Raw genomic sequence first — 14186 nt, 5'->3', positions numbered from 1 at the left:
ATGCACTTTCCCAAAGAGCAAGCAACCAACAATACTGCAGAGTATGAAGGATTGCTTGCCGGTCTCAGAATCGCAGCAGACCTTGGGATTAAGAAGCTCATTGTCAGGGGCGACTCACAGCTTGTCGTCCGACAAGTGAACAAGAACTACCAGAGTCCGTTGATGGAAGCATATGTCGATGAAGTGAGGAAGCTAGAGGAGCACTTTGACGGCCTACAAATGGAGCATATCCCAAGAGCTCAGAATGATATTGCTGATGGTCTGTCAAAGTGCGCCGCGCTAAAGTTACCTGTGGAACCAGGGATCTTTGTGCTTAAGTTGACTCAACCATCCGTAACACCATCAACTGGACAAAGCAAAAAGAGGAAGTTGGTTTCTGGTGACTACTTTCCGGCAGAGCTCCCCGAAGCCGCCGCCAAGAAAGTCCCCAAGATCAACACCAAGGATGCTGAGGGGCAGTCTACTCCGGCAAACCTTATGGTTTGTTCCGTTGAAGCAGACGCCCCGGACAAGTTTTGCTCCGGCAAGCTTGCCGGGGAACATCAAGCTCCGGTAGGACCACAAGTCCTTGCCGTGGAAGTGGATGTTCCCACAGCAGAAGATGTGCCTTTAGTCCTTGTTGTCGAGCCACAAGCTCCAGCATGGGCACAACAGATTGTCCACTTCCTTCAGACAGGAGAACTTCCCGAAGAACAAGAAGAAGCGGAAAGGGTAGCCCGGCAGTCAAGTATGTACCAGTTTGTCGATAGCATACTATACAGAAGAAGACTCAACGGTGTGAAATTGAAGTGTATTCGCCGGGAAGATGGACAAAAGCTGTTGGCAGAGATACATGGAGGCATATGTGGCCACCACATAGGCGCAAGAGCACTTGCCGGCAAAGCTTTCCGACAAGGTTTCTTTTGGCCGACAGCCCTCCAGGATGCAACTGCACAAGTAACCAAGTGTGAAGCATGCCAGTTCCACTCCAAACAGATACACCAGCCAGCTCAAGCTCTCCAGACGATCCCTTTATCCTGGCCATTTTTGGTCTGGGGGCTCGATATTCTCGGCCCCTTCCCCCGAGCTGTCGGGGGCTTTGAGTACTTGTATGTCGCAATCGACAAGTTCACAAAGTGGCCGGAAGTGCAGCCAGTGAGGAAGGTGACAGCACAGTCAGCAGTCAAGTTCTTCAGGTCAATTGTTTGCCGTTTCGGGATCCCTAACAGGATCATCACCGACAACGGCACGCAATTCATGAGCCGCACCTTCATGCAGTACGTCCAAGACCTAGGCGCCAAGGTCTGCTTCGCTTCTGTTGCTCATCCGAGAAGCAACGGTCAAGCAGAGAGGGCAAATGTTGAAGTGTTGCGCGGGCTCAAGACCAGAACTTTCGACAGGCTGCACAAATGCGGAAGGAACTAGATCGAGGAGCTGCCGGTGGTTCTTTGGTCGATCAGAACGACGCCAAATCGAGCCACTGGCCAGACACCTTTCGCTCTAGTCTATGGAGCAGAGGCAGTTCTCCCCACGGAACTCGTATACGGATCACCTCGAGTGCTCGCTTATGATGAGCTTGAGCAAGACCAGCTGCGGCAAGACGACGTGCTGCTCCTCGAGGAAGATCGTCTTCAGGCTGCTGTACGAGCTGCTCGATACCAGCAAACTTTGCGACGCTATCATAGCCGCAAAGTTAAAGCCAGAAGCTTCAAGGAAGGCGACCTTGTTCTTCGGCGCGTTCAGTCCGCCAAGAATTCCAACAAGTTGACGCCGAAGTGGGAAGGCCCTTATCGGGTGAGACGAGTCACAAGGCCTGGCGCTGTCCGCCTTGAGACCAAAGATGGCATTCCAGTGAGCAACTCCTGGAACATAGAACATCTTCGTAAGTTTTTCCCATAAGGCGCGGTTGCCGGAACCCATTCCGGCAACCACCTTTTGTACAAGTCTTGCCGCTGTTGCATGTAATCCTTTGTACAAAGCCGGGCGTAGATCCCGTGCATAAGTAAAAACCCATGTGCTCCGCACAGCTTGTCCATTTCATGCGTTAGTTCCTTTCTTGCATGTGATTATCTGACACTTTGTGCAGCACTTACATCCGGTAAGCAGTAACGAGCCGAGGTGCTCCATACTATTATTTTCTCTTCTTTCTTTTTCTTTTAAAGGAAAAGAAGGTTCTCTCCCACACAAGTTTGCCGGGGGGAAGGAGAAGATTGTGGTGTGGGCCAGGCGTCATTCAAGCAAGGACCTGCCTTACCGGGAAGCAAATAACAGAAAAGCTAAGTTGCCAAAGATTAAGCAATCACTTTTTAAAATTTTTGAGTTATCTTCCTTGAACGACCCTGCTTTGTATGGAAAACCAATGCGCGGAGGAACCAACTCGTGGCTAGTTGCGCCCTTACTTTGTTTCGAGTCCGCTCAACAGCTTAAGCGTGCTGCATCTAGTCACGACAAGGTTTCTTGTCGGAAGCAGCGCCGCCAGTAGGCTGCTGAAGTTCCACACTCAGCGCTCGCGGCTCGGGCGCCTGCGCCGACAAGTTCCCTAGAAGCGTAGGGTGAAAACATACAAAGGGAGGAATCTAGTAGAGGAAATAACATTGCAATTGATAGATAGAAATAAAGTTATATTACAAAGATAACTTGTCGTAGCTCTAATAGACTGTTTTCATGGCATGACTAGCAGCGACAAGGGAAAAGAAGAAATGGGCGGCCTAATCTACGCGCCCGCCCTCGACTCGCTTGATCTCGCTCACCTTGTCCACAATGGGTGCGACAAGGGCTTTGAGTGCGTCCAGATCGGCGTCAGGCGGCAAGGATCGGAGGACGTTGGTGAAGCTGAGGCCTGGATTGCGGAAGGCTACCTTCATCAGCACCTTCTGGAGGACCCCGGCGCAGATTTTGTGTGACTCGTCGGCCAGCTGCTTCGGGATCCTCTCCCGGAGTCGCTGGAGTGCCGTCGCCACGCCCTTGAAGAATAGGCTGAGCTTGGCGCTGGGTTGAAGGCCCTCGTCGGAAGTATACCCAAAATCATCCATCCCCAGCTGTGCCAGCTCCTCGTTGATGACGGCGGCAGTGTTCACCAGGCCCTCGGTCCAGTGCTCCACCATGTCTCTGAACAAGTTCTGGGTAACTGCAATGCTCTCCAGCAGCGCCGCGTCAGCCTTGACCTTCTCAGCCAAGGTCTTCTCCCGCTCCTTGGCGGCCTCCAGCGTCTGCGTCAGCGTGGCCAGCTTCAGCTCCAGGTCTGCTTTGGAATCCCTGGCGGCGCTGAGCTCTTTGCCCCTCTCAGCGAGAAGGCCTTGCAGCTCACCATGGGCGGCAGCATCCTTCTCGCGCTCATGCTTGAGCGCGGCAATCTCCTCGCTGCTCTTCCCAATATCAGCCTCCAGCCGCGCCACTTTCTCCTCTAGCTCCTTATTGGCGGCCTCTACAGTTGCCGCGGCATCCTTTGCCTCCTTGAGCGCCCCGCCAAGTGCTCGCTCGCGCTCAGTGAGCTCTTCCTCGTAGCTGTCGAGGTGGGCCTTCCGCTGCACTAGCTCGCCTTCCCGCGCGGACTGCTTCTTGGCAGCAAGCCTTTGTTCCTCCTCAGCCTCGGCCTTCTCGAGAAGAAAGGCCGTGCGCTCCTCGTCTACTCGCTCCTGCTCCTGCGCCAGGGATCGAAGAGCTTCTTGATTTTGTCCCCGGAGCTCCTCCTCGCGCTTCTCCATGTCAACTCCCGCCTTTGCGACAAGCGCTTCCCGGGAAGCCAACTTGGCTTGCCGGGTGCGGTAGAGTGACAGCAGCTTCCGCAACAGCTGCTCCTCCTCAGGCTCGCCGCTGCTGCTGCCGGGCGCGTCAACCAATGACAGCCCAGCAGAGGCGAGCACCGCCCCGTCAAAAGTCTCCCCCTCGACTGGCACCCTGGAGCTCGACACCCAGGGTAGCTTGATGAAGATGTTGTCACCGGCCTGCAAGTAGGCGCCGGGCTGGGGCTCCTCGGAGTCCGGCTCCGCGGAAGCAGCAGAGGGTTTGGCGGTCGGTGCAGCGCCCGGCGCTCCTGCGGCGTCAGGGTCGTCAGTGCGATCGCCCGATCCCTCGCCGGCTTCCGCAGCAGCAGCCCCGGCGGCCTCCTCGCCGGCGGTCTCATCAGCACCGGCACCTTCCTCGCCGGCGCCCTCTGTCTCCATTGGCTCAGCCGAAGATGGGTCTGAAGAACGAAGAAGGGAGGAAAATCAATCAAAAATTCAAGGAAAGAAAAACAGAAGAAGCAGAACCCAAGGGAAAGTTTTTGGGCAAGTGGATTACCTGCGCCAAGATCTTCAGTTGCGGCCTCGGTCGCCGCAGGATCAGCAGTGCCGTCCCTTGCCGGAGAGTCCCCCCTTGCCGGAGAGCACTCCCTTGCCGGGGACTCCTCCCTTGGCGGCGCAGTCGAAGCAGGTGGCACTTCGGGACCGGCCTCCGGGCGCTCCTGTTGAGGCTGCTCTGCTCCTGCACAAGTCAACAAGAAAGATATCAACAAAGGAAAAAGCACTCAAGCGCGCCCGACAGCAGAAGGCTAAACTATGAACTTACGCTGGGGGCTGCGCTGGGGGCTGCTCCGAGGGGTGATTGCCGGGTCCGTCAAGGTGGTCTCGGACCCACCTCCAGCCGACACGATGGGGTCATCCTCGATGACGATCACCGCGGCCTTGGCCCTCTTCGCCGCTCTCTGGGCCAGTGTTCTGAGAAGAAAGGAGTCCAGATTGGAGCAAGTCAGATACAAGATATAAACAACAAGATGGAAGGATTATAAGGGCGCCAAAGAAACTCACTCTTCTTCCTCCTCGTCGGAGCTGAGCGCGGAAAGATCGAAGTCCGGCCCTCCTCCGGTGCGGCGAGGTGGAGGAGTAGGATCCCTTGCCCGCTTGGCGGGGGCAGTGGCAGTAGCCCGGGAAGATCCCGCTCCAGTTGCTGCTGCTGCGTGAGGCGCTCCCGCGGCAACATTGCTTGCCGCGGTAGAGCGCGTCGCGCGGCTCGGCGGCTGTGGAGCCGGCTGCCGCCCTGCTACGTCCCCGGCCCTGCGAAGGCACCTCCTTGGCGGGGCCGGGGGCTCCGCCTGCGGCAAGCTCTCTGAAGGCTCAGCCTCCTCCTCGCCGGCCTCGCTCGACTCGGCTTCGGAACCAGCAGGCTCCTCCTCGCCCATGAACTCCGCGCGTTCGGCAAGGTTTGCCGCCTCTGCGGCCTCTGCTTCCTCCACGGTAAACCCAAACACACCCGCAGCAGCTGCGGCCGCAGCTTCTTCCGCCCTGGTAGCGATGAGCTGTAGCTCCTCGTCGGTGGTGTCACGAGTGAGGCTCTTCTGCTCGTCAACGTGGACCGGCAATTCCTCCAGGGTGTCGAAGAACGCTCGCACAACGTCGTCTGCAGGCTCTTGCCAAGTGGGGACGATGCCGTGTGAATCGCACAATGGCATCATGGCGCGGATCCGGTCAAGCGAAGATTTATTGCACAAAGGAACTACGCCCCTCGGCAATGTGAATGGGTGCTGGGGGTCGCGTTTGAATAATTCCAAGAGCATTGCGTCCAACTCCAAGACAGTGAAGTTGTAGTTGAGGCCCGGCCGCAGCCTCATGATGTCCGCTGAATTCTTGAATTCCCAGGCGGGCCTCCTCCTCTCCTACAGGGGGGCAATGCGGCGGCGGAGGAAATCTGCCCCGACAGCACCTACGGTGAGCCCGGCAAGCCTGAGGCGAAGAATCCTAGTGATGGCAATCTTCAGCCTCTCGTCTTCCGGGGCCATGTTGCTCCAGTCATTGCCGCGCACTATTGGAGTTTGGCGCACGGCGGTGAAGGGATGCAGATCCTCCTCGACGATCCAACACCACTCCACTCTCCACTCCTCCCACTTGCTGCGAAGCTCACCCTCCAAGTATGCCTCTTTCTTGCCGACTCTCGAGACCCAGGCAATCCCTCCGGCAAGCGGCTCTCCTCTCTCTACCTGAGGTATGAAGAAGTGGCGGAAAAGGGCTACACTAGGGTGGACTCTGTCAGGACCCCGACTCAATGCCACATCGATCTAGCATGTAACACCTCATATCACTTTGCGGCCTCACGCACGGTATTCCCACGGGTGTCGCCTTACCTTAGCCCGGGACCGTTTGCGCCTTTTGGCACACGTATATGACGGTGTCGCTAGCATCCATATGATAAGGAGCCCGGGCTGACATGGCTAGTCGTAAACCCAAAGTGGCACAGACTTACAGGGACAGGCATCCATGACCCAGCATCGAACGTGTCGGTCATCAACGAGTGAATCCAGGCTGTAGCACTGGGCTAGCAGGACTCCGGTGAACCGGGCTGTAGCGGGCTAACAGGACTCCGGTATTCATCGCGTGACATTTCCCCGAAGGGACAGACACATGAACGAAGAAGGACACATGCCGGCCAGCCTAAGTGTTCCGGAGCAGTAGCAAGCTACCAAGGCTCAATGGAAACACTAGGAGACATTTCCCGGTAAGAGAGGCTACTAAAGATAAACAACTAGATAGTCAGATCCCACACATACCAAGCATTTCATTAACATACACACAATATGCTCGATATGTGCAATACAACATGGCATCACAAAATGACTCTACGACTCAAGTATTTATTCAATAGGCTCCGAGGAGCGAGATATTACAAACATGGGTCGCATGACCCAACAATCAGAGCATACCAATCAAAGCACAAGCGGAAGCTATCATGTCTGAGTACAGACATCTATAAATGAAAAAGGCTGAGAAGCCTGACTATCTACCAGATCCTGCCGAGGGCACAAGATCGTAGCTGAGGTAACAAGCTAAACGTCGAAGACCACGCGGAAATACTAGTGAGACTGAAGTCTCTCTGCAAAAAACATAAAATAGGCAAACGTGAGTACAAATGTACCCAGCAAGACTTACATCAGAACTATCTACATATGCATCATTATCAACAAAGGGATGGTGGGGTTTAACTGCAGCAAGCCAGCTTTGACTCGGTGGCTATCCTGAACTACGACTGCAAGTAACTCTTTTGAGGTGGCGCACACGAGTCCACATATTCACCATAGCAATACACCACTATGGATCCGCTCCCGTTCCCCTACGAGAACGCCATCCATAGCACTCACGCTTATCTTGCGTATTTTAGAGTATCCACTTTCACTTGTCTATGAACTGATATAAGCAACCCAGAAGTCCTTTTCCGTGGACACGGCTATTCGAATAGATTAGGTTAACCCTGCAGGGGTGTACTTCTTCATACATGTTTCCACCACTTAGCGTCTGCACACGACATGTGCTCGGCAGACTTCAAGCGAAAGCCGACGTGGGTGTAGACCATGACCTACCTAAACACTCAAGTCTCTAGTCCAGGTTTATCGCCTATTCGGGTTCCATCCATGAGGAGATCCGGCCGGAGTTTCGCTCACAGCCCCAAACGATGTGAACAGGGTTCCCGAGACACCAAACGGGCGCCCGGTACACCGTGCCACGTGCCTACCGCATCACAGCCCACCCCTACGGTCAGCGCTGTCCACGGCCTCCAGCATACTACAAACACCAGAAACTACTTGCAACTCCTGGACAGAGGACAAGGGTGAATAAGAAGTCGAGCGGGGTCATATTTCAGGGCCCAATGTATGGTAGTAGCTGAATCATGGATCACAAACACAGAACTCAGTTCCTGAGGACGGCTACAATGAGACAACCCACCATGTACTCCTACATGGCCTCTCACCGTCACCTTTTACCAAATCGTGTTCACACACTTAGCTCACACACAGTAGGACATGTTCACACGCCTCTGATTCATCCCCGATGAATCAGACCTGACTCAACTCTAAGCAGTAGCAGGCATGACAAACAAACATGAATGAGTAGGCACAACAGGGCTCAAACAACTCCTACTCATGCTAGTGGGTTTCATCTATTTACTGTGGAATGACAGGTCATGCAAAGGATAAAGGGGTTCAGCTACCGCAGCAAGTAACAGATGAATCGGTGTTGTCCTAATGCAGTAAAAGAGAGCAGGAGCGAGAGAGTAGGATTGTATCGGAATGAACAAGGGGGTTTTGCTTGCCTGGCACTTCTGAAGATAACATTGAGTCTTCATCAGTGTCAACGATCACGTCATCGGTATCACGTCTATCGAGAGGGGACAAATACCGGCAACACAGAAAGGAACACAATCAATGCAATGCACAACATGATGCATGATCATGACATGGCAAAATGAATGTGTTTTGAGCTATTGCAACTAAAACCAGATTAAATGAAGTTGGTTTGAATCCAAGATTCAAATTCAAACTCCATATGTGATTATTTAAATGCCCTTTAATTGATTTGTGCTAAACAGCAGCTATAAGTTGTTCTAACATGCATGAAAATAGTACAGATGGATTCCTTGAATTTTTCTGATAATTTTTCATATATAATTTATTAAATTTGGAGTTACGGTTAATTTTCTATGAATTTTGGAAGTTTTAGTCATTTTCTGAAATTTATAAATCATTTAGGATTTATTTAAATTCCAGAACAAATACTGCGTCAGCATGACGTAATAGTGACGTCAGCAGGGTCAACCGAGCGCCCCAGGTCAAACCTGACGTGTGGGGTCCACACGTCAGTGACACAGGGACTAATCCCGCGTTGACCCGGGCTGGTTAGCTTTGACTAAGCCCTGGGGCCCACTTGTCAGCGTCAGTAGGTGGGGGGGTTAGTGACTAATTAACTAAGCCACGTCGACTTCGCCGGAGTTCGGCCGGCGACGACCAAAACTGCGGCGGGAGCTCGCCGGAGTGGCGCTGCGAGGGGTTTTGGGCCAAGCCAAGGGCACCAGAGGGTAGCCCGTGCCCGTGCGCATCTAGGGGGGCCATCGGGAGGTGCGGGGGTGGCCGGAGCTCGCCGGAGTGGGGGCCGCAGCGGCTGCCGGAGCTCGGGTTTGGGCGGAGCGAGGTTACGGGGCGCTAGGGGGCTGGCTGAGGGGCTATGCGGACTCCTGGGGCAGCTAGGAGCACGCTAGGCTCGTCGGTCTGGCCGCAGCAGCACGTCAGTGCCATGCCCGGCGTCCATGGCGGACGGCGGCGCTCGGGAATGTGGCCGGGGTGCTACGGCACGGAAACGAACAAAATGGAGGAGGGGAAACGGAGTGGAGCTCACAGGGATCACGCAGGGAGGGTCAGCGAGCTCGGGGGCGCGCCAGAGTGGCCGAATTCGACGGAGAAGATCCTCGGCGGCCGGCGAGGGGGAAAACGTCGGGGGCGGCGTTCCGGGGCTCTTCTGGTCGCGTGAGACGACGAGGAGGACGAGGGAGGACTTGCGGAGCTCTGGGAGGCGTCGGGGAGGCGAGAGGAGCACGGTGGCTGCGGCAATCGGCGTCGGTGGCGGCGGTGGTTCTCGGGTGAGAGGGAGAGAGAGCAGGGGAAGAAGGGGAGGGCGAGGGAGAGTGAGAGCGGTGCGGGGCAGCTGCGTGGCTTCGTCCGGGGCATCAAGGGAGTCCGGGGGAAGCAGGAGGTGGCCAGCAGGGGGGAGGTGGCGCGCGCGCGTGCCGGCGAGCGTCGGGCACACGCCCTCGTCCTCCTGTCCAGGGAGGAAGACGACAGGGAGGCTGTGGTGGTGGGCTGGGCCAGCGGGAGGAGCTGGGCCGGGCAGGTAAGCAGGTAAGTGGCCCAGGTGGCCGTCTCCCTTTTTATTTTTGCTCTGTTTTATTTTTTAATCATTGTTTTCTATTTGTTTCATCTGTTTTGATTTAGTTCAAACACTAAATCATTTTTGTTTCTTCCAATAATTTTTGCAGGGACTGAAAGTAATATTCCAGAGCCCCTCACAAAATATCAGAATTATTGAAGCATTAAAAATATATATAACATATATTTGCTCCAACTCAAATACAATATATATTAGTTCAAAGATCCAAAATGACATGGAAAAATGTGCATCATCTCTGGTTACTGTTTCCAGCATTTTTCCAAAAATGATGAACATTTTTGAAAGCCACTTGGATTGACTGAAAATATTTTAGGTGAACCTGGTGAATTCTTAAAATGCTAGGGTTTGGACAATCCCCATTTCAACTTTCTGTAAAAGTAAACATGATGCATCACCAAAGGCTAGTACTAGTGCAATGCCAGAAGCTAGGGATGTGACAATAACTTTGCGGCCTCACACACGGTATCTCCACGGGTGTCGTCTTACCTTTTCCCGGGACCGTTTGCGCCTTTTGGCTCACGTATATGATAGTGTCGCTAGCATCCATATGATAAGGAGCCCGGGCTGACATGACTAGTCGTAAACCCAAAGTGGCACAGACTTACAGGGACAGGCATCCATGACCCAGCTTCGAACGTGTCGGTCATCAGCAAGTGGGTCCGGGCTGTAGCACTGGGCTAGCAGGACTCCGGTAAACCGGGCTGTAGCGGGCTAACAGGACTCCGGTACTCAAAGCGTGACATTTCCCCGAAGGGACAGACACAGGAACGAAGAAGGACACATGCCGGCCAGCCTAAGTGTTCCAGAGCAGTAGCAAGCTACCATGGCTCAGCGGTAACACTAGGAGACATTTCCCGGTAAGAGAGGCTACTAAAGATAAACAACTAGATAGTCAGAACCCACACATACCAAGCATTTCAATAACATACACACAATATGCTCGATATGTGCAAACACAACATGGCATCACAACATGACTCTATGACTCAAGTAATTTAATCAATAGGCTCCGAGGAGCGAGATATTACAAACATGGGTCTCATGACCCAACAATCAGAGCATACAAGTCAAAGCACAAGCGGAAGCTATCATGTCTGAGTACAGACATCTATAAATGAAAAAGGCTGAGAAGCCTGACTATCTACCAGATCCTGCCGAGGGCACAAGATCGTAGCTGAGGTAACAAGCTAAACGTCGAAGTCCACGCGGAACTACTAGCGAGACCGAAGTCTCTCTGCAAAAACATAAATAGGCAAACGTGAGTACAAATGTACCCAGCAAGACTTACATCAGAACTAACTACATATGCATCATTTTCAACAAGGGGATGGTGGGGTTTAACTGCAGCAAGCCAGCTTTGACTCGGTGGCTATCCTAAACTACGACTGCAAGCGACTCTTTTGAGGTGGCGCACACGAGTCCACATATTCACCATATCAATACACCACTATGGATTCGCTCCCGTCCCCCTACGAGAACGCCATCCATAGCACTCACGCTTATCTTGCGCATTTTAAAGTATCCACTTTCACTTGTCTATGAACTGATATAAGCAACCCAGAAGTCCTTTTCCGCGGACACGGCTATTCGAATAGATGATGTTAACCCTGCAGGGGTGTACTTCTTCATACATGTTTCCACCACTTAGCGTCTGCACACGACATGTGCTCGGCAGACTTCAAGCGAAAGCCGACGTGGGTGTAGACCATGACCTACCTAAACACTCAAGTCTCTAGTCCAGGTTTATCGCCTATTCGGGTTCCATCCATGAGGAGATCCGGCCGGAGTTTCGCTCACAGCCCCAAACGATGTGAACAGGGTTCCCGAGACACCAAACGGGCGCCCGGTACACCGTGCCACGTGCCTACCGCATCACAGCCCACCCCTACGGTCAGCGCTGTCCACGGCCTCCAGCATACTACAAACACCAGAAACTACTTGCAACTCCTGGACAGAGGACAAGGGTGAATAAGAAGTCGAGCGGGGTCATATTTCAGGGCCCAATGTATGGTAGTAGCTGAATCATGGATCACAAACACAGAATTCAGTTCCTGAGGACGGCTACAATGAGACAACCCACCATGTACTCCTACATGGCCTCTCACCGCTACCTTTACCAAATCGTGTTCACACACTTAGCTCACACACAGTAGGACATGTTCACACGCCTCTGATTCATCCCCGATGAATCAGACCTGACTCAACTCTAAGCAGTAGCAGGCATGACAAAAAAACATGAATGAGTAGGAACATCAGGGCTCAAACAACTCCTACTCATGCTAGTGGGTTTCATCTATTTACTGTGGCAATGACAGGTCATGCAGAGGATAAAGGGGTTCAGCTACCGCAGCAAGTAACAGATGAATCGATGTTGTCCTAATGCAGTAAAAGAGAGCAGGAGCGAGAGAGTAGGATTGTATCGGAATGAACAAGGGGGTTTTGCTTGCCTGGCACTTCTGAAGATAACATTGAGTCTTCATCAGTGTCAACGATCACATCATCGGTATCACGTCTATCGAGAGGGGACAAATACCGGCAACACAGAAGGGAACACAATCAATGCAATGCACAATACGATGCATGATCATGACATGGCAAAATGAATGTGTTTTGGGCTAATGCAACTAGCAACAGATTAAATGAAGTTGGTTTGAATACAAGATTCCAATTCAAACTCCATATGTGATTATTCAAATGCCATCTAATTGATTTGTGCTAAACAGCAGCTATAAGTTGTTCTAACATGCATGAAAATGGTACAGATGGATTCCTTGAATTTTTCTGATAATTTTTCATATATAAATTATTTAATTTGGAGTTACGGTTGAATTTCTATGATTTTAGAAGTTTTGGGCATTTTCTGGAATTTTCTGATTATTTAGAATTAAAACAATTCCAGAAAATTAATTTTGACATCAGCACTGCGTCATGCTTGCGTCAGCAAGTCAACAGGGCTGCCCCGGGTCAAACCTGACCAGTGGGGTCCACTGGTCAGTGACACAGGGACTAATCCCGCGTTGACCCGGGCTGGTTAGCTCTGACTAAGCCCTGGGGCCCACTGTCAGTGGCCTAGGGGGTTGGTTAGCGGGGGTAGTTAGGCCCTAATGACTGGCCACGTCGGCTCCTGCCGGAGTTTCGCCGGCGGCGACCATTAGCGCGGCGGCGAGAGTGGTTTTGGCCACTCCAGCGACCAAATGGGCCGCGGAGGGCATCTAGGAGGAGCTGGGGACGAGCCGAAGCTCCTGGTGGAGTCAGTTGCACTCGGGGCGGCCGGAATCGGTGCCGACGGCGAGCGAGGCGGCGGCCGGAGCTCGGGTGAGCTCGGAGTCGGCGTTAGGGAGCACGGCAGGAGGGGCTGGGGCGTGCTACGGACTCCTGGGAGTGCTCTGAGTACGCCTGCGTGCTCGGTTTGAACGGAGGTGAACCAAAACGACGACGGCGACAAGTCCGGCGCCGGTGAGGTCTCGGTCTCGACGGAACTATGTCCTAGGGCTCGCAAACACGAGGGGAGAGAGAGGGGGTCTGCACAGAGGCTCACCGCGGAGCTGTAGGGAGGGTCAGTGGGCTCGGGGGCGCGCCGGAGTGGCCGAATTCGACGGAGAAGATCCTCGGCGGCCGGCGAGGGGGAAAACGTCGGGGGCGGCGTTCCGGGGCTCTTCTGGTCGCGTGAGACGACGAGGAGGACGAGGGAGGACTTGCGGAGCTCTGGGAGGCGTCGGGAAGGCGAGAGGGGGATGGTGGCCGCGGCGAACGGCGTCGGTGGCGACGGCTGTGTTCGGGTTCGGGCGAGAGAGAAAGAGCAGAGGGGCGGGGCCTCGAGGAAGAGTGAGAGGGGTCCGAGGGGGCTGCGTGGCGTCGCGGGAGGGAACCAGGGGAGGAGGAGGCAGCCAGGCAGGGAGGAGGTGGCCGGGGCGCGTGGCCGCGCGCGCCGGGCGCGTGCCCGCGTCCTTCTGGCGAGGGAAGAAGACGACAGGGGGGGGTAGCGGTGGCGGGCTGGGCCAGCGGGAGGAGCTGGGCCGGGCAGGTAAGCAGGTAAGTGGCCCAGGTGGCCGTCTCCCTTTTTATTTTTGCTCTGTGTTATTTTTTTAATCATTGTTTTCTATTTGTTTTAATCTGTTTTGATTTAGTTCAAACACTAAATCATTTTTGTTTCTTCCAATAATTTTTGCAGGGACTGAAAGTAATATTCTAGAGCCCCTCACAAAATATCAGAATTATTGAAGCATTAAAAATATATATAACATATATTTGCTCCAACTCAAATACAATATATATTAGTTCAAAGATCCAAAATGACATGGAAAAATGTGCATCATCTCTGGTTACTGTTTCCAGCATTTTTCCAAAGATGATGAACATTATTGAAAGCCACTTGGATTGACTGAAAATATTTTAGGTGAACCTGGTGAATTCTTAAAATGCTAGGGTTTGGACAATCCCCATTTCAACTTTCTGTAAAAGTAAACATGATGCATCACCAAAGGCTAGTACTGGTGCAATGCCAGAAGCTAGGGATGTGAC

Source organism: Triticum aestivum, chromosome 6A (genome assembly GCF_018294505.1).
Source record: "Triticum aestivum cultivar Chinese Spring chromosome 6A, IWGSC CS RefSeq v2.1, whole genome shotgun sequence".
NCBI lineage: Eukaryota > Viridiplantae > Streptophyta > Magnoliopsida > Poales > Poaceae > Triticum > Triticum aestivum.
This window is presented reverse-complemented; position numbering follows the sequence as displayed.